The sequence below is a fragment of the Oncorhynchus kisutch genome, linkage group LG4, assembly GCF_002021735.2.
Source record: "Oncorhynchus kisutch isolate 150728-3 linkage group LG4, Okis_V2, whole genome shotgun sequence".
NCBI lineage: Eukaryota > Metazoa > Chordata > Actinopteri > Salmoniformes > Salmonidae > Oncorhynchus > Oncorhynchus kisutch.
In genome coordinates this window covers 67,054,227-67,077,083 of record NC_034177.2, presented here as the reverse complement: position 1 = coordinate 67,077,083, position 22,857 = coordinate 67,054,227, and positions in this window count along the sequence as shown.

Sequence of the window (22,857 nt, the reverse complement as noted above, 5' to 3'; positions counted from 1 at the left end):
CTACTCTGCTTGGGAAAATCGTATCCTCTCTGTCAAATAGCTAAACCTTTCACAGAGCCCTTCATTTTTAATATAACAAGCCATGCATCTGTCTGGAGCACATGGATAGAATGTATCTACATTCTTTACAACTGAAAGAATAAAATATATCATTTGAGATTATAGTCGAATGCCGATGATGCGTTAGTGATAGAGAATCAAATTGATACCCACGACAAGGGAGCGATTAATTGGACCAGGTTCACTGACCTGGTTTCCATGACTACCGTCTTCTACTGCACATTGGTATTGTTGACAGAGTGAATTTGTCCAAAGTAATTCTGAAAAGAGACTATTTTCTCTGCAATTACTATAATACTTTTTGGGGAAAAAGAGCTCTGTGGGATTCACTGTTTTTCAGATATGGCTGCGCTGACTGATCAATCTGGTTTACATTAAGTTTATTTGTTTCAATTTGTGTGTCCCTCGGCACTCCTGAGATGACTCCTCCAGACACCCAGGCCTTGAAAACCGCACATCGTATAAAAAAAAGTATTCTGGTCACAGATGTTAAAAAGGTTTCTGATTCAAGTCTGTGGATGACTAATTTGAGCCACTGTTATGAAATCCGATTAGACTGACAGTATTGAACCCTCCTTCAGCAGTGCCTCCAGCTTTTGTCACATCGCTCAACTATAATAAAGCTATAACCTTTACAGCAGCTTCCGCCACGAACATATGATATCCTATTCAATCTACTCAATAAATGGTCATTAGATCATGCCACTTAGATTTTCACATCTTTCCCCTCAACCTCCCTGTATGGAAAAGACCAGACCTGCTACGAAAAACATACTCACCATATCCCCTTCTCCCGGCTGTTGTGAATGTGTGATTTGTCCCCATCTCTGCTCTCCCTCCCCAGAGCTCTAAACATCCCAACCACCACAGTGACCCACTGCACATGTCAAAGCACCCCATCTTCCCCACACTGTAATTATGGCTGGGTAACGTTTCAAGAGACGTGCTCACTTGAAAGCTTTGACTCTTCTTTTTGAAATGATATACGGTCTGTCTTGTGGCTCTCAGAGCTAAGAGGGACATGAAAGGTGGAAGCTAAGAATGGGCTTATTGTCAGAGGGGAGCCCTGGCCAGATAAGCTAAGTAGCTGTGACATTATTCAGGAGTTTTACCGACTCAGATGGGCGGTCCCTTTACCTGGCTGAAACCATTGGATGTGAGAATGTTTGAAACCGGTTTAGGAAATTACATTTTGTTTTGCCATAATGTCAAATGGTATCAGCTTTCCTGACAGGTATTTACATAAATGTTCATTTGTAAAATATGTGTGGTCTTGTTAGTCTTTTAACAACAAATGGCATTCAAAATGCACCCATTAGTGGATCTTGAAATCCCTGAAATACTGTACATATGTAGGCCTGTCCACAAACAACACAAAGAAAATCCACTGCGCAACAAAAGGGCTAAATTATGTTGTGTATACAGGAGAAGAGGTGGCATGCCATGCTGCTTTTATGGGTGCATGGGGTGTAAGCTAACCCCAGAGGGAAAGAGCCAGTGGCTTGCAGATGATGGTCCGCAGAGGGAGGGCTGGACGTTTGGCTCTGCCTCGCCACTTTGAAGACTGTGCGTGTCTCGCATGCCTCACATTGAAGACGAGTCCTTGGAGAAGGTGTGAATAACTCATCCGATGAAGAGATGAGAAAAGCAGCCTGGTCTGTCAAGGTTTGACTCCTTTCTTGCATATAGTTGCATGCTATCGTATTGCTATAGTATTGTTTTACCACAATAGGTTCTGATGGTGAGAACCAGCTTCTATACAGGGCTCCTGGCATCCTCGTTTTAAAATGCCTTTTTTAATTATTATTCTTTTTTTTTTTACTGATGTACACTATAATCCCTGTGACATTTCTGAAAGTGATCTTAATGGGTTTGGTAACTTCTTGGCACTGTTTCTGCAGAAGATACATGCACAAGATGAGTGGCAAGCAACACAGGCAACACCATTACATGTTCTTGTAATTGTTGGTCAGCATTGTGCTTCATGGTAATTTGTACCTGAAGAGGCCTGAAGACTGTATTTGAAAAGAAAGCGACCTTATACAGTAGAAATATACTGTAAGTGTATTCTGTCACTGCTTTGGGCTGGAATCTACTTGTGAAGGTAACCAATGGCAACACAAAGGTATGGGTCTTGCTTAAGAATATCCCAAAATGTGGTCAACAACTTTTACTCCCCATAATGTTATGAACATTACAAGACATAACATCAATGTAACATGACTGCACTCTTTTTAGTATCCTCCAGTAAAAGTATTACGATGTTTTCCCTTCCCCAGCTGACAAATGACATGAAGATGCTTCTCCACGTTTTGGTTGGCTCTCTATCACTGAATCAAAAAGGTATCTTGCAAAGATAGGCTGCCATCTGTTTTTGGGAGTTACCCTTATATCGCCCCTGACGGAATGAGTAATGTTATCTTGCCAACAGGTTCCCCTTTACTCATTCTCTTCCACTAGTGGGTTGAGCAAACAGCATGTTTAAGGAAACATGAGGTTCAGCTATACTTTGACTGAGGAAAATGGACTGAAACACATTACTATGACACCTGAAAACTTAAACCTCCCTTTGTACTGACGATGAACTTCTACCGGGATCAGATATAGTATTTGAAGGGTTCTGCGGTTTTGAAAATGGATTAAAACCATTTTTATGTATGCAAGTTCGTTAGTTGAACTTGGCCAGTCACTGGAAGATGAGCAGGCTTCTAGGAACTGAGGGGAAAATGATAGGTAATGTGGCATATGTCCTTCATACACGTCTTAGACTGGAGTAGGAGCAGCCACTGTTAGGGCAGATGGCGTCTTAGCCAGTTTAGTTGGATACTGCACTTTTGATATCAAACGAGAACCTACACCTTTTGTAACATATATTATTAAGTAGATTAGATAGGATTTTCATGTTATTTGCTGTCAGAGAATTTGATGTGAGATTGACTGACCGAAACTCCACTCATCCATCTATGTAGCATGGGAGTGTATGCCTTAAATCAATGGCCAGAACTTTTCTCTTTTGCTATAAACATGAAAACAAAACAGGTTTCCTTGGCAAAAGCATATATCTCAACCAGTGTACAACCTTTTCTTCTTACTGTAGATGGTTTAACATGTCTTTCTTTTCTGAGTAATATGTACAGTAAACTTTGAAGAAAATGTATTCCAATAAAACAAATGTCTGACTCCTGAAGCCATTTTACGTGGTTAAATTGAGAAAACATTCTATGAGACACTGACCACTATGCCCCAAATATGATACCCAAAACAGATATAGAGAAATAAATCATGCACTAAAACTATATGCATGTATGTGCTGAAATTCCATGACGTGTTTTTATAAACGCTTAAAAATCGTAGACCTGCGATTGAAAGAGAAAAGAAACATGGAGGAATTTCCTTTTGGCTGAGGATGCTTTGCATTATCTGGTCGTTTTGTATCTGGGTAGCAGGGATGTCGATCTTGAGGAGAGAGCCACGATTATGGATTTTCCATTGGATATGCCTGTGGTAGGACTTGGCTCCAGGGACAATCCATTACCCTAAACACAACAGCCTGATTAATTCTGTACAGCACCCTGTCACTGACATTAATAATGGCGTAGGTGCAGATTGATGGGTTGAGTAAACACATTTATTGACTCTGAAGTTCCTCCCTATAATGTTCTTCCTTACTGTAATGCTATAACATTGACTGATCATTATTCCTGGAGGTATTGTACCTTAGATAATTAAATCTTTCCCTCATGTTCGATTCAGCCGACACTGTTTATGTACAGTAAGTACATCAAGATCATAAAAATATTTAACCTCCCAACATGTATTTTCCAGTAGCTGGGATTGTCCTCTTTCATACGCTTTTCCCTCCTGAGTTGATGGATCCAACTGTTCAAAATCTACAGTAGAGCCAAATGTTTGATTGCTGTACCAAAGTCATAAATAAATGGCTTTTCCTTTGCAACTCTACCTAGAAGGCCATTATCCCAGAGTCGCCTTTTCACTGTTGATGTTGAGACTGGTGTTTTGCGGTACTATTTAATGAAGCTGCCAGTTGAGGGCTTGTGAGGCATCTGTTTCTCAAACTAGACACTCTAATGTACTTGTCCTCTTGCTCAGTTGTGCACCGGGGCCTCCCACTACTCTTTCTATTCTGGTTAGAGCCAGTTTTTGCTGTTCTGTGAAGGGAGTAGTACACACCATGGTAAGAGATCTTTAGATTCTTGGCAATTTCTTGCATGGAATAGCCTTAATTTCTCAGAACAAGAATAGACTGACGAGTTTCAGAAGAAAGGGCGTTCATTCTGGCAATTTTGAGCCTGTAATCGAACCCACAAATACTGATGCTCCAGATACTCAACTAGTCTAAAGAAGGCCAGTTTTATTACTTCTTTAATCAGAACAACAGTTTTCAACTGTGCTAACATAATTGCAAAAGAGTTTTCTAATGATCAATTAGCCTTTTTAAAATGATAAACTTGGATTAGCTAACACAACGTGCCATTGGAAAACAGGAGTGATGGTTGCAGATAATGGGCCTCTGTACGGCTATGTAGATATTCCATAGAAAATCTGCCGTTTCCAGCTACAATAGTCATTTACAACATTAACAATGTCTATTTTTCTTTCAAAAACAAGGACATTTCTAAGTGGCCACAAACTTTTGAACGGTAGTGTACTTATAACCTTTTCAAGCACGAAGGTCAAGGTCCAAAGTCAAGTTCAAACTGTCTTCAGATCAGTGTTGCTCAGCCTCATCCGTATATCTTTGTGATCAGCATGGTTGCGCCATTCCTGTGCAGAAAGCAGGTTGTTTCTAGGACACACCGTTCAAAAGTTATATAGACCAAGGTCAAATTGCGGGGGTCAAATGGCGAGTCAATGCTCAGCCTCTGAGAATCATAGGGAAATCATACTTATATCTATGTGATCAGCATGGGTGCACCATTCATGTGCAAAACGCAGCTTGTTTCAGTTGAGAGGGTCATATTGTGGGTCAAATTGACCCAGAACATAATGGATGTCCCTATTCAGGTACCGGGTCTATGTTTTATTCATTTTTATTACGTGTTTTACAAAGTAGGTGAAGGGTCATGTTGGAACAATTACTAAAAATAGTATTTTAGTGATTTCAAACTCAAATTGACCCAGAACATAATGGAAAGGGTTAGCAACTGTTTGAACACTTAAAAGTTTGCTCTAATGTTGTTATGGTTCTTGAACTTCATGAAAAATCAGAGGCTATGAATGTTCATCTTACATGGCATAAATTTGGGTCCACGTCTTTCTTCAGACAAGAGTGGTTCAGCTTAAAGCCTTATACTGCCTGCATGGGAACCATCCATCACAGTGCCTCAGGACTCTGGGGGCCTGTTGTGCACCGCACCCCCTTTGGAAAAGGATGTTTGTGTTGACTGTCCCTTTTCTGGACAAGTGTTTCCTGATTTTCCCCTTATAACCTGCTTATTTCAGGTTAAGGGCAGTGAGTCATTCCCTATGGACAATGTAAACTATCAGTGGTATAGCAGATTCCTTCATCCTTTATAGTTTCACATATATCATATAGATGTAGTGGTTGTGGAAGAGGCTACTTATTACCCAGGATTAGGAATAACATGTAGTTATGTTGTATTTATACTGTCACGCCATTTTGGCACAAGTTTTAAATAAACAATTTAGGTTCATACCTAACCACCTACACAACTGAGAGGCATTGAACCATACACACTATAAACATGTGTTTCTCTTCACAATACACAGTAGCCTACACTCCACAAACAAGGTAGTATAATGGTAACCAACATGTATTTAGCATCATGCATCAAATTGCATCTTGGCTAAGCTATATATGGACCCCCTTTCAATCATATCCAGCACATCAGCTTCCCTCCAACACCAACCTCCATGCTCCACCATCTCTCTTCCATACAGACGGTGTGTGTCCTCTCGGAGGGCCGCCTCAGCCTGGCCTGGAGCTGCAGGGTGGCTGCGAAAGTCAGATAAATCACAGTGCAATACCAGACGTCAGCAGGTAAGGGGGGCCGAGCTATCTGCTGTATGTCTCCGGCAATGCTGTCCCCTAAACATCCACTTTGGTGTGTGGAGCAGCGTGTAATTTGTTCTACCACTGCAGCTGCCCCCTACCTTCGCCCCACACCACCACCCCAATCCCCTGATTGAGGACTGTGAGAAATGTTGAGGCACCTCTTCCCATTGTACCTCCACCCTTTCCTTTTTTAAAAAGGAGGCTGTTTGTTTCGGATGTTTTGTTTTGTGCCACTGTACAGTAGTATTGTACCTTTTGTGAAGTCTTACATTAGGTTAGCCTCCTGCTAAGACATTAAGGCCTAAAAAAAAAAGAATAAACAGTACATCAATTTCTAACCCACTGGGCAAAAAAAGTCTGTCCAGTAAAGGTACAGCAGATACATTTTCTATCCCTATTCATAATTAGAAATCAAATCTGCATAATCTGGGAGGTAATGGAATACAACCAATGGTTTACAGAAGTTGTGATGTCATCCCCAAGACGGCCTCTTGATTCTCTTCCAGTAGCATGATGAATCGGCAGTAAAACCAGCTCCCTAATATGCAGCTCTTGGCAGTGGAGGGATGATAGATGATGCAGACAGTGTTGGATCCTCCGGCTAGATTGCCAGGCAACTTTCCAGGGCCAGGCCACGGGAGTGTATCCCCCTTCAGGCCAACCTGCCATGGGTCTGCGCTTGTCTTTAAGGCCATGGAGGGATGGAGGGATACTATGATATTTCCTCAACCGGTTTTGGTTTTGGGAGGTCTTTTCATGCATCCCTGGGTTCTTGTATTTGCGAGTGTAGTAACTGTCCTTACAATGTACTACACATGCCTGTACATTTAGAATTAGTATACTACTAGGCTATCAACATTAGGAGCTAGGTCATAGATAGCAGGCTTACACATTCATATGTTTCTGTACACTTATCACAAATAAACCGTCTGTACAGTTTAGTCGATAATGGTTCAGACAATGGATGAAATGCCTTTATAGTTCACACAGTATGTCCACATTCTTAGTGATTAGTCACAGTGCAAAGGGAACTGGAAATGTATCAGCTCCCATCCAAACATTGAACATTGATTTCTCTGTATTGTCCTCTGGTGCCCTCTCCGCAGCAGCTACCGCGACCGCCGTGAACACAACCAGCCGATCCCACGCAGGAGTGTTTGAAGTCCCATCTGCTCCCATTTTCTCTGTCCACAGGTGCTGGCAACACCAAAGCATGGGTTGGCCAAGGAAGGGTAGGAGCTTACGGCACAGTCTCATAAAACACAGCTTTAATACAAATATTCTGTATCTCCCATAAAAAGAGCATGTTGGATTCCAACATCTGTCCCACATGTGAGGGTCAACCGCGGCTCTCCTCAGGTGGCAGATGTGTTAACACATAAATAATGTAACATTAGAGGCTCTTGAATGGCACAGGTCAGACTGCGTAATGTCCTCTTTTGATCGATACTCCGTATTTCTTTGTGGTTGTTGAATCACGCATGAGTTTGACAATGTGGTCTTGAGTGCTTCTTGACGTGAGAGAGCCATATGCAGGGTTGTTAATGGTATATTGAGCTGTAACGTCCTGTTCAGACATCCATCGAATGAGGCTATATCATAAAAAAAGATTATTACATTGTGAAAGGGAACGTTTTCATTAGGTGACAGTTGCAGATAGTAACCTGTGAGTCACTGTAACTCGAAAATGTATATTTCTTTTACAGTTCACTTCGTTCAGTCACTTTATTCAGTCACCTCTGGAATAGTGTTTATCTATTTTATTGAAGATGGGTAAAAGGTTGACGTCAGTGTGTTGTTCATGCCACACCATTATTCTACAACAAATTGTGAAAATTATACTGAAAAACAATATAAACGCAACATGTAAAGTGTTGGTCCCGTGTTTCATGAGCAGAAATAAAAGATCCCAGAAATGTTCCCCAAAAAATTGTGAACAAATTTGTTTACATCCCTGTTTGTGAGCATTTCTCCTTTGCCAAGATATTCCATCCACCTGACAGGTGTGGCATATCAAGAAGCTGATTAAACAGCATGATCATTACACAGGTGAACCTTGTGCTGAGGACAATAAGAGGTGCAGTTTTGCCACACAATACAATGCCACAGATGTCGCAAGTTTTGAGGGAGTGTGCAATTGACATGATGACTGCAGGAATGTCCACCAGAGCTGTTGCCAGATAATTGAATGTACATTTCTCTACCATAAGCCGCCTCCAACCTCGTTTTAGAGTATTTGGCAATATGTCCAACCACGTGTAACCATGCAGATCACGTGTAACCACGCAAGGCCAGGACCTCCACATCCCACTTCTTCACCTGCGGGATCGTCTGAGACCACCCACCCGGACAGCTGATGACACTGAGGAGTATTTCTCTCTGTAATAAAGCCCTATGTGGGGAAAAACTAATTCTGATTGGCTGAGCCTGGCTCCCCAGTGGTTGGGCCTGGCCCCCCCAGTGGTTGGGTCTATGCCCTCCTAGGCCCACCCACCGCTGCGCCCCTGCCCAGTCAAGTGAAATTCATAGATTAGGGCCTAATTCATTTATTTCAATTGACTGATTTCCTGATATGAACTGTAACTCAGTCAAACCGTTGAAATTGTTGCATGTTGCTTTTATATTATTGTTCGGTATTTTTAAAGAAGAAACTGACATACAGTATCAAGATTCTTTCCTAACATAGTATTTTAAGCTAGGATAAAGAGTAAATGTTTTGATAGATATTTCAATGCAGCCAAACTGTAATAGTACATGTTTTATTAACAGTGGGTCTCCCCAAACAACATACAGAACTAAAGGAATGCATAAGGAAACTAAATAATCACTGAACGTATGGCAAAAATAACCATGTGTGTTACTCATGCATTGATCTTGCTGTTGAGAGCTGAGGGACCATGTCCATTTTAGAATCAGTATTTTAGTCTTGAGCATGATCTGATGAATATCACAACATGTCCTCAATATTCCTCAGTAATCTGGCACAGCATCATAAGAAAAGGTCCTTCTATAATCACGAGTTGGAGCATGACCTAGGGCCTGTCAAACTCTGTCATAATATTAGTTCCTTTTTGCCATGAAAGATTGGCATATTTAGGAAAACAAAGGAAAGACATGGGACCTCCAATATGGCCCACTCTAACAGTCAGTACTGTGCGTCCACACTGACTCTGTCATGTGGTCTAATATAGTAAGGCAAGTCACAGAGGGACCAGACTGAAATAGCTTCCCTTTTGGTTAGCTGAACGCAAGTGGGACAAGGTTCAAAGTGGGATGTACAGTGGCTTGCGAAAGTATTCAAACCCCCTGGAATTTTTCCTATTTTGTTGCCTTACAACCTGGAATTAAAATATATTTTTTTGGGGGGGGTTGTATCATTTGATTTACACAACATGCCTACCACTTTGAAGATGCAAAATATGTTTTATTGTGAAACAAATAAGAAATAACACAAAAAAAACTGAAAACTTCAGTGTGCATAACTATTCACCCCCCAAAAAGTTAATACTTTTTAGAGCCACCTTTTGCAGCAATTACAGCTGCAAGTCTCTTGGGGTATGTCGCTATAAGCTTTTCATATCTAGCCACTGGGATGTTTGTCCATTCTTCAAGGCAAACAGCCACAGCTCCTTCAAGTCGGATGGGTTCCGCTGGTATACAACAATCTTTAATAAGTCACACCACAGATTCTCAATTGGATTGAGGTCTGGGCTTTGACTAGGCCATTCCAAGACATTTAAATGTTTCCCCTTAAACCACTTGAGTGTTGCTCTTGCAGTATGCTTAGGGTCATTGTCCTGCTGGAAGGTGAACCTCCGCCCCTGTCTCAAATCTCTGGAAGACAGGTTTCCTTCAAGAATATCCCTGTATTTAGCACCATCATTCCTTAAATTCTGACCAGTTTCCCAGTCCCTGCCGATGGAAAACAGGGATGGTGTTCTCGGGGTCATGGGTTTGTGCCAGACAGCATTTTCCTTGTTGGCCAAAAAGCTCAATTTCAGTCTCCTCTGACCAGAGTACCTTCTTCCATATGTTTGGGGAGTCTCCCACATGACATTTGACGAACACCAAAGGTGTTTGCTTATTTTTTTCTTTAAGCAATGGCTTTTTGTCTGACCAATTTTCCGTAAAGCCCAGCTCTGTAGAGTGTACGGCTTAAAGTGGTCCTATAGACAGATTATCCAATCTCCGCTGTGGAGCTTTGCAGCTCCTTCAGGGTTATCTTTGGTCTCTTTGTTGCCTCTCTGATTAATAATTCCCTTCTTCCCTGGTCCGTGAGTTTTGGTGGGTGGCCCTCTCTTGGCAGGTTTGTTGTGGTGCCATATTCTTTCCATTTATTTATAATGGATTTAATGGTGCTCAGTGGGATGTTTAAAGTTTTGGATATTTTTTCTAACCCAACCCTGATCTGTACTTCTCCACAACTTTGTCCCTGACCTGTTTGGGGACCTCCTTGCTCTTCATGGTGCCACTTGCTTGGTGGTGCCCTTTGCTTAGTGGTGTTGCAGACTCTGGGGCCTTTCAGAACAGGTGTATATATACTGAGATCATGTGACACTTAGATTGCACACAGGTGGACTTTATTTAACTATTCATGTGACTTCTGAAGGTAATTGTTTGCTCTATTGATCTATTTAGGGGCGAATACATATGCACGCACCCCTTTTTTTTCTTTTTTTTAAACAAGTTACTTTTCTCATTTCACTTTACGAATTTGGACTATTTTGTGTATGTCCATCACATGAAATCCAAATAAAAAATTCATTTAAATTACAGGTTGTAATGCAACAAAGTAGGAAAAACACCAAGTAGGATGAATACTTTTGCAAGGCACTGTATATGTAACCTTACATGCAGTATATTCAACATAAAAAAATGCAATTTGTAACCTCCCTGGTACAGTATGTACAGTAGTAATGTAGAAGTTTGAGATTTAATCGTTTTGTTAATCTGTTACTTTGTTGAATGATCTAGTCCAAAAAAATAAAGATGCCTAATGTGTAAGGTCAAAGTGTTGACTGGAAAAGGACTGACCAGTTGGTACAACAGCGTGAGAACATATTTCTTCACCCGAGCTTAACTATAACTTGACATCCACCACACTCGCAAGCTGTTTTCACTTTCCCTTAAAAGTGTCATTTTTTAATGCTCTGACATTTGCCTTTTAAGCTGTAATCTCTCAAGCAAGTGATGGAAAGCTTCCAAATCCTCCAAAAGGCCTTGTTGTGAGTTACAATAGCATTTGCTCATGGAGTGCCTCAGCAGTGCACCAATGTGATGCACAGCTGACACCAACCATAGCAACATAGTTCCAGCAGCAGTCTGGTGTTTACCTCAGGATAGGTGATGGGGTGCCTCAGCCCCTTCAAACAAACTGTTCTTCATCATACACAATGTTCCCCATGAATAAGCGCTCAAGGCAAGACAGATAATTAGGCAGCATGCAGCCAGTGATATTGCACACACAAGGAGTATTTTAACTAGGATTGCATTTAGAAACAGGTGCACGTTTCAAACAGAGGTTAGACTAGCACAACTACAGTACTTATGTAAGCATGAAATGCTTATCTGGAAAAGTGTCTGTTGCAACTAATGTGGCGAGACATCAGTTTACATTGGTGAAATGTAATGTTAAACAAAGACTCTTGATAAGAGCCAGAGTGTTTACAATGCCTTTCTCAACTGTTCAGCCCAGGACAGGAAGTACATGATAATTTGATCATACCTGCATCTGTTCAGACGCTATTAGCTGCATATTAACCATATTGACCATGGCATCCTAAAATGGGAGAGAGAGTGTTGCCTCGGCCTAGGCTTTGTGTAACCCCACTTGTGCACCAGAGGAAATGTCAAGGAGTGGCAAAGACCAGTGACTCTGTAGGGTCAGGGACTGACGCCGGACTCACAGGAACAACTGGCATGATTGATGTTTCTGCTTAGATGACATCTGAACAGCAGTTCAAGGAAACACAGTATTCTGGCGCTGAGTAACAACCCCCATAAGCTATTTGAGTATGGTCTGAGGATATTGGAGTTTTGTTTCTAATATTGTGTCTCTATATCTGAACATTATTTCAGTCTCATTCCATCCCTTTCCCTTGCCACCCTTTTCCCAGGTCATTGCTGTGAAAGTGTTCCCAGTGAATGTATCTGGTGAAGTAAGGATGAAATAAATAAATACATTCTGGAGACAGGAACGTACGACTATCTAGCAGATGAAACGGACTGCAGCATCAACAGAGCCGTCTAGCAGCAGACAGCTGTAAAACGCGTCAGTCTCTCTCTCTCTCTCTCTCTGTGTGGGTAATTCTTACTGAGGAACCCTTAACCCAATCAGTGTGCAGGGGTCAACTCTACCTTGCAAAATACTGAGTAGGTTTGTGACATGCAAGCTTGGCAATAATGTGAAGAAAAGAGCTGTTGGTTGAGGTCAAAGGGGAACTGGGGAAACTATTCCTCATATTAGGGACCACGTTTTAAATACATCACCAAAAGAAGGATAGGGTATTACTTCCTGTTAATTGGTTGATGGATGAAGAGGGACACTCATTCAATGTTAGCTTGTAATATAGGCAGGAAGTCCTTTCTTATGAAACCACAGCAGAGGGAGACAGTATACCTCACCAGGCCTTTTTAAAGACAACAGCCCAGGTTTAAAGATTAGGTTATCCCTTTCCTGAGCAGCTCTCTCCTTGTTAAGGTAGATTATTTTTCAGCAGCGAGAGCTTCAGGCTGAAGAATGCGGGATGTTCCCTCCCCTCTGGTCCTGATGGACTTTGCAGGTTTGGGAATCAGGAGAGAAGTTGGTGATTGAAAAAAAGGGAGAGAGAGAGGGAGGGGAGACGGGGGCAGGACACTGCGACTGGAAAAGTTATCTGGACACTTGATAGGAGAAGTAAGGGAACTGTCTCTTCCTTTCCATGCAGTGAATCTCTCTCTCTCTCTCTCTCTCTCTCTCTCTCTCTATATATATATATATATATATATATATATATATATATATATATATATATATATATATACAGTGGGGCAAAAAAGTATTTAGTCAGCCACCAATTGTGCAAGTTCTCCCACTTAAAGAGATGAGAGAGGCCTGTAATTTGCATCATAGGTACACTTCAACTATGACAGACAAAATGAGAAAAAAGATCCAGAAAATCACATTGTAGGATTTTTAATGAATGTATTTGCAAATTATGGTGGAAAATAAGTATTTGGTCAATAACAAAAGTTTATCTCAATACTTTGTTTTATACCCTTTGTTGGCAATGACAGAGGTCAAATGTTTTCTGTAAGTCTTCACAAGGTTTTCACACACTGTTCCTGGTATTTTGGCCCATTCCTCCATGCAGATCTCCTCTAGAGCAGTGATGTTTTGGGGCTGTTGCTGGGCAACATGGACTTTCAACTCCCTCCAAAGATTTTCTATGGGGTTGAGATCTGGAGAATGGCTAGGCCACTCCAGGACCTTGAAATGCTTCTTACGAAGCCACTCCTTCGTTGCCCGGGCAGTGTGTTTGGGATCATCGTCATGCTGAAAGACCCAGCCACGTTTCATCTTCAATGCCCTTGCTGATGGAAGGAGGGTTTCACTCAAAATCTCACGATACATGGCCCCATTCATTCTTTCCTTTACACAGATCAGTCGTCCTGGTCCCTTTGCAGAAAAACAGCCCCAAAGCATGATGTTTCCACCCCCATGCTTCACAGTAGGTATGGTGTTCTTTGGATGCAACTCAGCATTCTTTGTCCTCCACACGACGAGTTGAGTTTTTACCAAAAAGTTATATTTTGGTTTCATCTGACCATATGACATTCTCCCAATCTTCTTCTGGATCATCCAAATGCTCTCTAGCAAACTTCAGACGGGCCTGGACATGTACTGGCTTAAGCAGGGGGACACGTCTGGCACTGCAGGATTTGAGTCCCTGGCGGCGTAGTGTGTTACTGATGGTAGGCTTTGTTACTTTGGTCCCAGCTCTCTGCAGGTCATTCACTAGGTCCCCCCGTGTGGTTCTGGGATTTTTGCTCACCATTCTTGTGATCATTTTGACCCCACGGGGTGAGATCTTGCGTGGAGCCCCAGATCGAGGGAGATTATCAGTGGTCTTGTATGTCTTCCATTTCCTAATAATTGCTCCCACAGTTGATTTCTTCAAACCAAGCTGCTTACCTATTGCAGACTCAGTCTTCCCAGCCTGGTGCAGGTCTACAATTTTGTTTCTGGTGTCCTTTGACAGCTCTTTGGTCTTGGCCATAGTGGAGTTTGGAGTGTGACTGTTTGAGGTTGTGGACAGGTGTCTTTTATACTGATAACAACTTTAAACAGGGGCCATTAATACAGGTAACGAGTGGAGGACAGAGGAGCCTCTTAAAGAAGAAGTTACAGGTCTGTGAGAGCCAGAAATCTTGTTTGTTTGTAGGTGACCAAATACTTATTTTCCACCATAATTTGCAAATAAATTCAATAAAAATCTTACAATGTGATCTGGAATTTTTTTTCTCATTTTGTCTGTCATAGTTGAAGTGTACCTATGATGAAAATTACAGGCCTCTCTCATCTTTTTAAGTGGCAGAACTTGCACAATTGGTGGCTGACTAAATACTTTTTTTGCCCCACTGTAAATATATATATATATATATATATATATATATATATATATATATATATATATATATCGCTCTCATCCTAATACTTTCCTGCTTGTCCAATTTTGTCCCTCTGTCCCTGTGTCTCCAAGTCCCAGTACAAAGGCCCCGGTATAAGAAGAGATGTGAGGTGGGCAGCCAGTGTGGATTGCCGTATCCGTAAGTGGATCTGCGTGCCTGATCCTAGCGCATAAAGCTGTCAAACACCAATTGGTTATGAATAAACTCTGGTGATCTGGGAGGATGATGAATAGCAGAGCGGGATTGAGTGGGCAGTCCAGGTGTAATATCCTTCAGTCAAAGACAGTGGTATAGACTCAAACTGCCATTACGCACAGCTAAATCATCACTCTTTTTATTATGCCATTTGTTATTTGTCTTAGAAATATGTAGGGCACAGTACAGATCCAAGTGCTGGGAAACAGGCACAACACATTTTCATGATTGATTCATTGGATGTTGGATGTTGACATAAGCGGTAGTGACTTTGTACAAGGAGTCTACTGGAGTTTCCATGCTCTGTTGAGGTAAACATGATACAAATGTGTCATTGTGGAGTTAAAAGTGCTTACACCCTGCCTAAATGGCAAAGCCCTCCAGCTTCAAATGTAACGTCAATGTTGTAATAATGTTTATCTATGAGGTCCGGCCGTGATCAAGGCTCAGTTCATGTTGTTTGTTTCACTTTCAGTGGAGTCTTTTTCTCTGTGTAATGGCTCATGGCTCATTACGGACATATGTTGTTCCTGAACCTGAAGTTCTAGAGCATTCTTCCTTATTTTGCGTTGCTCACATTGCACCCATTATCTGTTCCACTAATTCTTGTCGATAGCACTGCCTTTCTCATGCTCTCAAACCGGGTCACATAAGACAAAGGTGAGCGAGTGTGGGTGGAGGAGGTTGTTGAATGAAGGCCTTCTCCTTGTCCCTCTCCTCAGGGTAAAGGCGTACCCCTGAGGGCAGGAGTCCCACTGCCCCCTTTAAGTGCTACTCGAGCTTCCTGCTCCGGCCAGCCTTTGTTCTGCTGTTGTGAGAACAGGGGCTGCACAGAGAGTCTGGGAGCTCAGAGCATGTGTTCTTCTAATTTGCCTTGATAACTGCCAGATGATGAGGCCAGGGCCAAAGCCTACGGGCTCTTCTAATGCTGCTCTGGTGCTGCTGGTGGTGGAGGGGACAGGAAGGGGTCAGTCTGCTAAAGTGGGAGAGGGGGAAGCCGGGGCTCCTAGAGAGCAGTTCCTGGCAAGACGACTCCACTTCCTGTGTCATGGGAGTTATCTGAGTCACCTGCTCCTCTACATCTCGAGCCTCTACTGTGCCATTCAGAGTCAGAGTCAAAGCAGAACCATAGAGGGAAGTTGAAAGGTAAACCAACGGTCACAAAATCATCATAATGTCAGTTCATTTGATGACATATTCACCACAATCTGTCATCCCTGTATATTACATACTGTACACTCGTAGCCTATAGAGGCCTACAGGAAGTAACCTAACAGGAAGTAACCTACTGTACAGAATGTGTGCTGCTTAGAAACAGACAAAAACAAATAATTGTTGTTTGTTTACTGCATAATGTTTTCTTTCTTTCTTTAAATACTATTTAGGAATATTATTTCTGTATAGCAGAAACTATTCAACAGGCCAACCACTTGCTTATTTAGCAAAGGATTGGAAGCATACTGTGGTAGCAAAGGTAACACTATTAAATACAATTTCAGGAAAATGATCTCAGCTGTAGTTAAGCCGCACACTCGCCACTTGGCCCAATTTTTTTTACCACAGATATGTGAGTACAGTGAAGTAACGGCTTCCTTTAGTTTGGCTACCAATATTTAGTCATTTTGATTTAAAGTGAATCCAGGTGAAAGCTATGATCCCTTTTTGATGTCACTTGTTAAATCCACTTCAATCAGTGTAGATGAAGGGGAGGAGACGGGTTAAAGAAGGATTTTTAAGCCTTGATACAATTCCAAATCAAATCAAATCAAATGTTATTTGTCACGTGCTCCAAATACAACAGGTGTAGACCTTACAGTGAAATGAATACTCATAAGCCCTTAACCAACAATGCAGTTTTAAGAAAAATAAGTGCTAAGTAAAAACTAGAAATACAAATAATTAAAGAGCTGCAGTAAAATTGAGACATGGATTGTGTATATGCGCTATTCAGAGGGTGAATGGGTAAGACTAAAGATTTAGTGCCTTTGAACGGGGTATGGTACTGTAGTAGGTGCCAGAGGCGCACCGGTTTGTGTCAAGAACGGCAACGCAGCTGGGTTCTTCAACGTGGGCCATCATCCCTGTGGAACGCTTTCGACACCTTGTAGAGTCCATGCCTCGACGAATTGAGGCTATTCTGTGGGGGGGTTGCAACAATATCAGGAAGGTGTTCCTAATGTTTGGTACAATCAGTGTATGCCTGGAATGTCTAAGCCTATGTCATTTTGATTTCCTGGTTCCTTGGTTAAGTAGATACTCATAATTTGTGTCAGCAAGCATCTTTCTGTGCTTATTGTTCAGTTGATCAAAACACTGCAACCTGGACTCAGAGCACAGACACATTTGAAGATCAACTGGATCAAATGATCTTAAGTATCCAGGGACAGCGTGTATAGAGAACACTTGAGCACTACCTCTTTGATGAGTTACAGTGCTTCCCCTCCTAGATTCAGAGAGGATCACCTTATTGAAATCCAGGATGCTGGCTGTCTGTCAAGGCACAGCTGCTGTCTAAGCTTTCAAGTAGCATACGCTACCGGTCTTGAGCACGCCATGACCATAATGTCAACATGCACTTAGTAATTTGGCCTATCCTTTATCCTACGCTCTATGGCTATTACATCTGTTCATCTTATAGCAGCCCACAGTCTGATGCGATCTTAATTTAAATGACTGCTCGTTAGGCATCAGCAGAGCTCTGTGTGTGATTGAGGGGCTGTGAGTTTCTATAAGTCATGAAGATGCTGTGTCTCACCGCGTATGTCCTCCAGCTAGACAGACAATTAGACTCTGCACCTCTCCTCCATTCTCTCTCTGAGATGCAAGGACTAGGAGATGCAGTATGTACATTTTGGAATCAGCAATGAGCCTCTTCACTGGTATTTAGTCCAAATGTTAATTTCACGGTTTTCGTGAGCAGAAGTACGCTCACTGAACATCAAATGACCAGACATGGCCTTAGATTCAGTTAGCAGTCAATATGTGTGAATTGATGTAATTAAACGTTTTTTGATTACAACACCTGAAAAATTGAATAAGAACACATTCTCACATACATTCTCACATAGAACTTTTCAGTTGAAACACATTCCAGGTACAATCAATGGACCTACTGGTACTTTATGTCCGATAAGCTCTATTTGTAGCCAATACCAGATTTGAGCGTCTGACTCTAAAAACCTTGAACATCATCACCCCAAAGTGACTGTGTCTCGGTCAAAGAACATTAAATGATGAACGCATATCTGATTTTCCACATGAATGACCCCCATGCAGCTTCCACCCACTGTCTGTATGATTATGTGAAACCATGACCAGGAAGCAATTTGTTAGGCAGGCCTGGGAAGTCTGAAGAATACGAGAGGTCTGCAGGTCAACAGAGCAGCTATTTCCACTTACCCCTTTCTCAGGGGTGAAGGTCAGCATGTTTCGTGCAATGAAGTTTTCCTGTCTTCTTTAAACTGGAGAGATGGAGACACTATATTTAACCGCCCCGTTAAACTGTATGGGCTGTATAGACAGGTATGGGGAGTTAAACGTTTCCAAGCCGTGAAAGGCAAAGCCAAGGGTTCTGGTATTTCCCATTGAATATTCACCATCCATAAATTTCATTGTGGCTAAAAGCTCTTTAGTAAGGCCATTCTACTGCCAATGTTTGTCTATGGAGATTGCATGGCTGTGTGCTTGATTTTATACACTTGTCCGCAACGGTGTGGCTGAAATAGCCGAATCCACACATTTGAAGGGGTATCCACATACCACACGTACAGTGTATTATCATTTTATTACACCTTTATACAATGGTAATAACAGCATGAATTATGTTAATTTGTTAACAAATCCCTAACCCCACCAAACCTTCTCAGTGACACACTTTAAAAGTAAAATGTCTGCAATGCTGTTTCTAGAACTAGGACTATTGAGGAAGACTCTGCTCAGTCTAAAGAGTGAATTTTAGCTGTCAACACGCAGTGATGCAAATGTTTCCGTTCTGCTCACCTCCACAGGGAGACTACTCCACTGATCCAGTCGTCCGCCGTGAAGATCAGGACACTACATAGGGCAAGGCCACGTTACACTGGTGACGGACACTGACAGCCTAGACCATTAAACGCTTCATCAAGTAAGTTTTACTGCACCTTGTAGGGGAACCACTGCAAGGTTAACAGGCATAATAATTACAAAGCCCTGTATTGCAGAGGATATGGAATAATATCTGAAGAGCCTGTTACAGATTGCATATATTTTGGATCGTCTCCAAAAACGGTATAAGCATACCCTCGGTGGTATGACTTTGGGATCTTCAGTCTGGAAATGCAAAAGATTCCGGGTTTCTTTAATCAGAATCGTCATGCTTCCATATTTTTCATCACTGTATTTCGATATTCAAGTCAGAGTTTTATTATAATAAACTGAAGTGTATTCCCAAGTTGTTGTTTATCAGACAACATACATTAATAATATGAGTTCCCATTTCTCAATGGCCTCAGGTTGTTTTTCACTGAACTTAGTCCACTTGAAGCCTGGAACGCTGAAGCTCAGAGAAGCCGTCACTCTAGGACATCTGCTTAAAAATACAGAAAGAAAACAAAACTAGAGAGTATTATTGGAACAACTTATCTGTACCTATCATCTATCTTAGTCCAATCCATTTTTTGTCTTTCAGACTTTGACTCTCTCTTGGAAAATGCAGGCACATCCCAGTCCTCAGAGCTCTTAAAAATATTGTAGAAACTGGAATGTTTGGCCTTCTTCTTGAAGGCTAGATGTTGTTGAATGATAAGTGACCATTTCATCTCATGATTGTAGTGTTGAATGACATTTCCTTCCATTTTTGGAGAGAAAGTATTGCCTGTCTGTAAAGTATGTGCATACAGTACATTCACAACCAGCAACTCTCCAGAGTTAACCACACGCATGGTTAAGGAGACATGAACAAAAACAGAACAGATTGTATAGACTGCAGCTATAAACACACAGGTGAATGTGTTAAGGATCCAAATTACCAGTCAAAAGTTTTTTTTATTTTTTATATATATTTTTAAATATTTTCTACATTGTAGAACAATAGTGAAGACATCAACACACATGAAACAACACATATGGAATCATGTAATAACCAAAAAAGTGTTAAAGAAATCCAAACGTGTTTTATATTTGAGATTCTTCAAAGTAGCCACCCTTTGCCTTGATGACAGCTTTGCACACTCTCGGCATTCTGTCAAACAGCTTCACCTGGAATGCTTCTCCAACATTCTTGAAGGAGTTCCCACATATGCTGAGTATTTGTTGGCTGCTTTTCCTTCACTCTGCTGTCCAACTCATTCCAAACCATCTCAATTGGGTTGAGGTTGGGTGAGGTCAAGTCATCTGATGCAGCACTCCATCACTCTCCTTCTTGGTCAAATAGCCCTTACACAGCCTGGAGGTATGTTGGGTCAATGTCCTGTTGAAAAATAAATGATAGTCCCACTCAGCGCAAACCAGATGGGATGGCGTATTGCTGCAGAATGCTGTGGCAGCCATGCTGGTTAAGTGTGCCTTGAATTCTAAATAAATCACAGACAGTGTCACTAGCAATGAACCCCCACACTATCACACCTCCTCCTCCATGCTTCATGGTGGGAACCACACATGCAGAGATCATCTGTTCACCTATTCTGCATCTCACAAAGACATGACGGTTGGAACCAAAAATTTAGACTCAATAGACCAAAGGACAGATTTCCACCGGTCTAATGTCCATTGCTCGTGTTTCTTGGCCCAAGAAAGTCTCCTCTTCTTATTGGTGTCCTTTAGTAGTGGTTTCTCTGCAGCAAATCGACCATGAAGGCCTGATTCAGGCAGTCTCCTCTGAACAGTTGATGTTGAGATGTGTCTGTTACGTGAATTCTGTGAAGCATTTATTTGGGCTGCAACCTGAGGTGCAGTTAACTATAATGAAGTAGATGTCAGTGTAGATGAAGGGGAGGAGACAGGTTAAAGAAGGATTTGTTATCATTATCTTTTAATAAAAAAATGTTTTTACTAATACACTTGCTCAGCTAAAGAGATTTTGTTTAACAACTCATATTTTTGGCATCCTTATTTTTCATGTCATCTGACCATAGAACTGGTTCCAATCCAAGTCCCTATGCTGTTTAGCAAACTCCAGGTGTTTACATTTGTTGGAAGACATGAAAATAGAGCTCTTTGGCCACGCCCACCAGTGGTGGGTTTGGCGTCGAAATGAGGATGCATAAGCAGAAAAGAACCCCATACCTACTGTAAAATAATGGTGGTGGATCTTTGATGATATGGGATTATTTTGCTTCCACTGGTCCTGGGGCCCTTGTTAACGTCAAGGCATCATGAACTTTACCCAGTACCACAATATTTTTGCCAAAAATCTGTCTGCCTCTGCCAGGAGGCTGAAACTGAAAGATCCCTCCCAATGTTTTCTCCAATCTCATAAAACATTTTAGAAAAAGTTTCAGTGCCATTATGAAGACTTGGACCTGAAACACAGGAGAAGAACAAGAGCAGGAACACAGGTCTATGTCGTCATTAAAGAGTGCATTACAAGTAATGTTTTCCCCATGTGCTTGGGGCTAACTATAAGATACATGGAATACAATTAAGACTTTCCCTTGAATATGTTATTAATGTCATTGCTTTTAGCCATGTATCCCTAAAATATGTATTATCTACTGACCAGGTGCTCTTCAGACCAGTCATACAGGCAGGACAGCAGGTATATTGTTTGTTTTATTAACAAGCCAGTTCATCCAATCATTAAATGATAAGATTACAAACATATGCATATAGTATGCAAGCTCCTGCTATGATGAAATGGCTGAAAAGGTATTTTTTTCTCCTGAGAGTGAAACTGAGACAAAAAGCAGGCAGCTTCAATTACACTAACAACTTTCAATTGTTCTGGTAATGGGTCGAAAGTAGTAAAAGGATGGAGTATCCATCTGTTTTACTACAACTGGTCAATCGGCCCTTTGGAAGACGCCGTGCAACTTTGCCAAAAGTCAAGAGAGCATATTTTGGAAATAAGGCTACAACTTCAAAAGAGACTATTTGCCACCCTACAGCCACTTCTTAAGAGGAGACAGTAAATCCAGCTGCTATACATCAGAGAGTGACTGTGCAACGCCCACACCCTTTTAAATCCAGTCAAGGTTTTTGTGGCATATCGATGAGAAGTCAAAGTGGTATTTTATGGATATATAATGTCGAATTAAGTGCATAATATCGATGCACCTAAATATATTGCTGCCTTCAAGTTCTGTCGGAAATCTGGAAATACAAGTTTCCTACTCGGAAATAACCACTTCAAAGGTGCTTCAAGTCAGAATTACAAATTGTCAAAGAGGGGCTGTACTGGCTGATTTCAACTTGTTTTTTCTCCTCCTCATTAAAGGCCAATACGGAATTCAAAACAATAACAGAGCTTCACCCCTGCACTTGTTTTGGTAAACAGCTGAGGGATGAGGCTTGAAAAAAATAACCACTCTCAAAAAGGACTGATAATAATTTCACTTTCCCATTTTAGAAAATACTCTTATTATGCCAAATTATAATGTGTAGACTTTTGGGTCTATAATTGATGTAAATGACTACTACCGATGCCAAATAGGCTGTTTTCAAATGGAAAACTTAATTTGGATAATGTGGATAATATTGCTAGTTTGACAACGTTTGTAAGCTAGCTTACTTTAGTATTAGCAACATTAGCTAGCTCACCTGGCTAGCTGAAATCTCAAGAGTTTAAGAATTATTATCCGACTTCAAAAGCACTTGAACGTTATAATGTCTTATTTACAACTTCACCAACGGGGAAATACCAGATTCCGAGGACCATTTGAAGGCAGCGTTTAACTTTATCATTAGGAAATGGTAAGAGA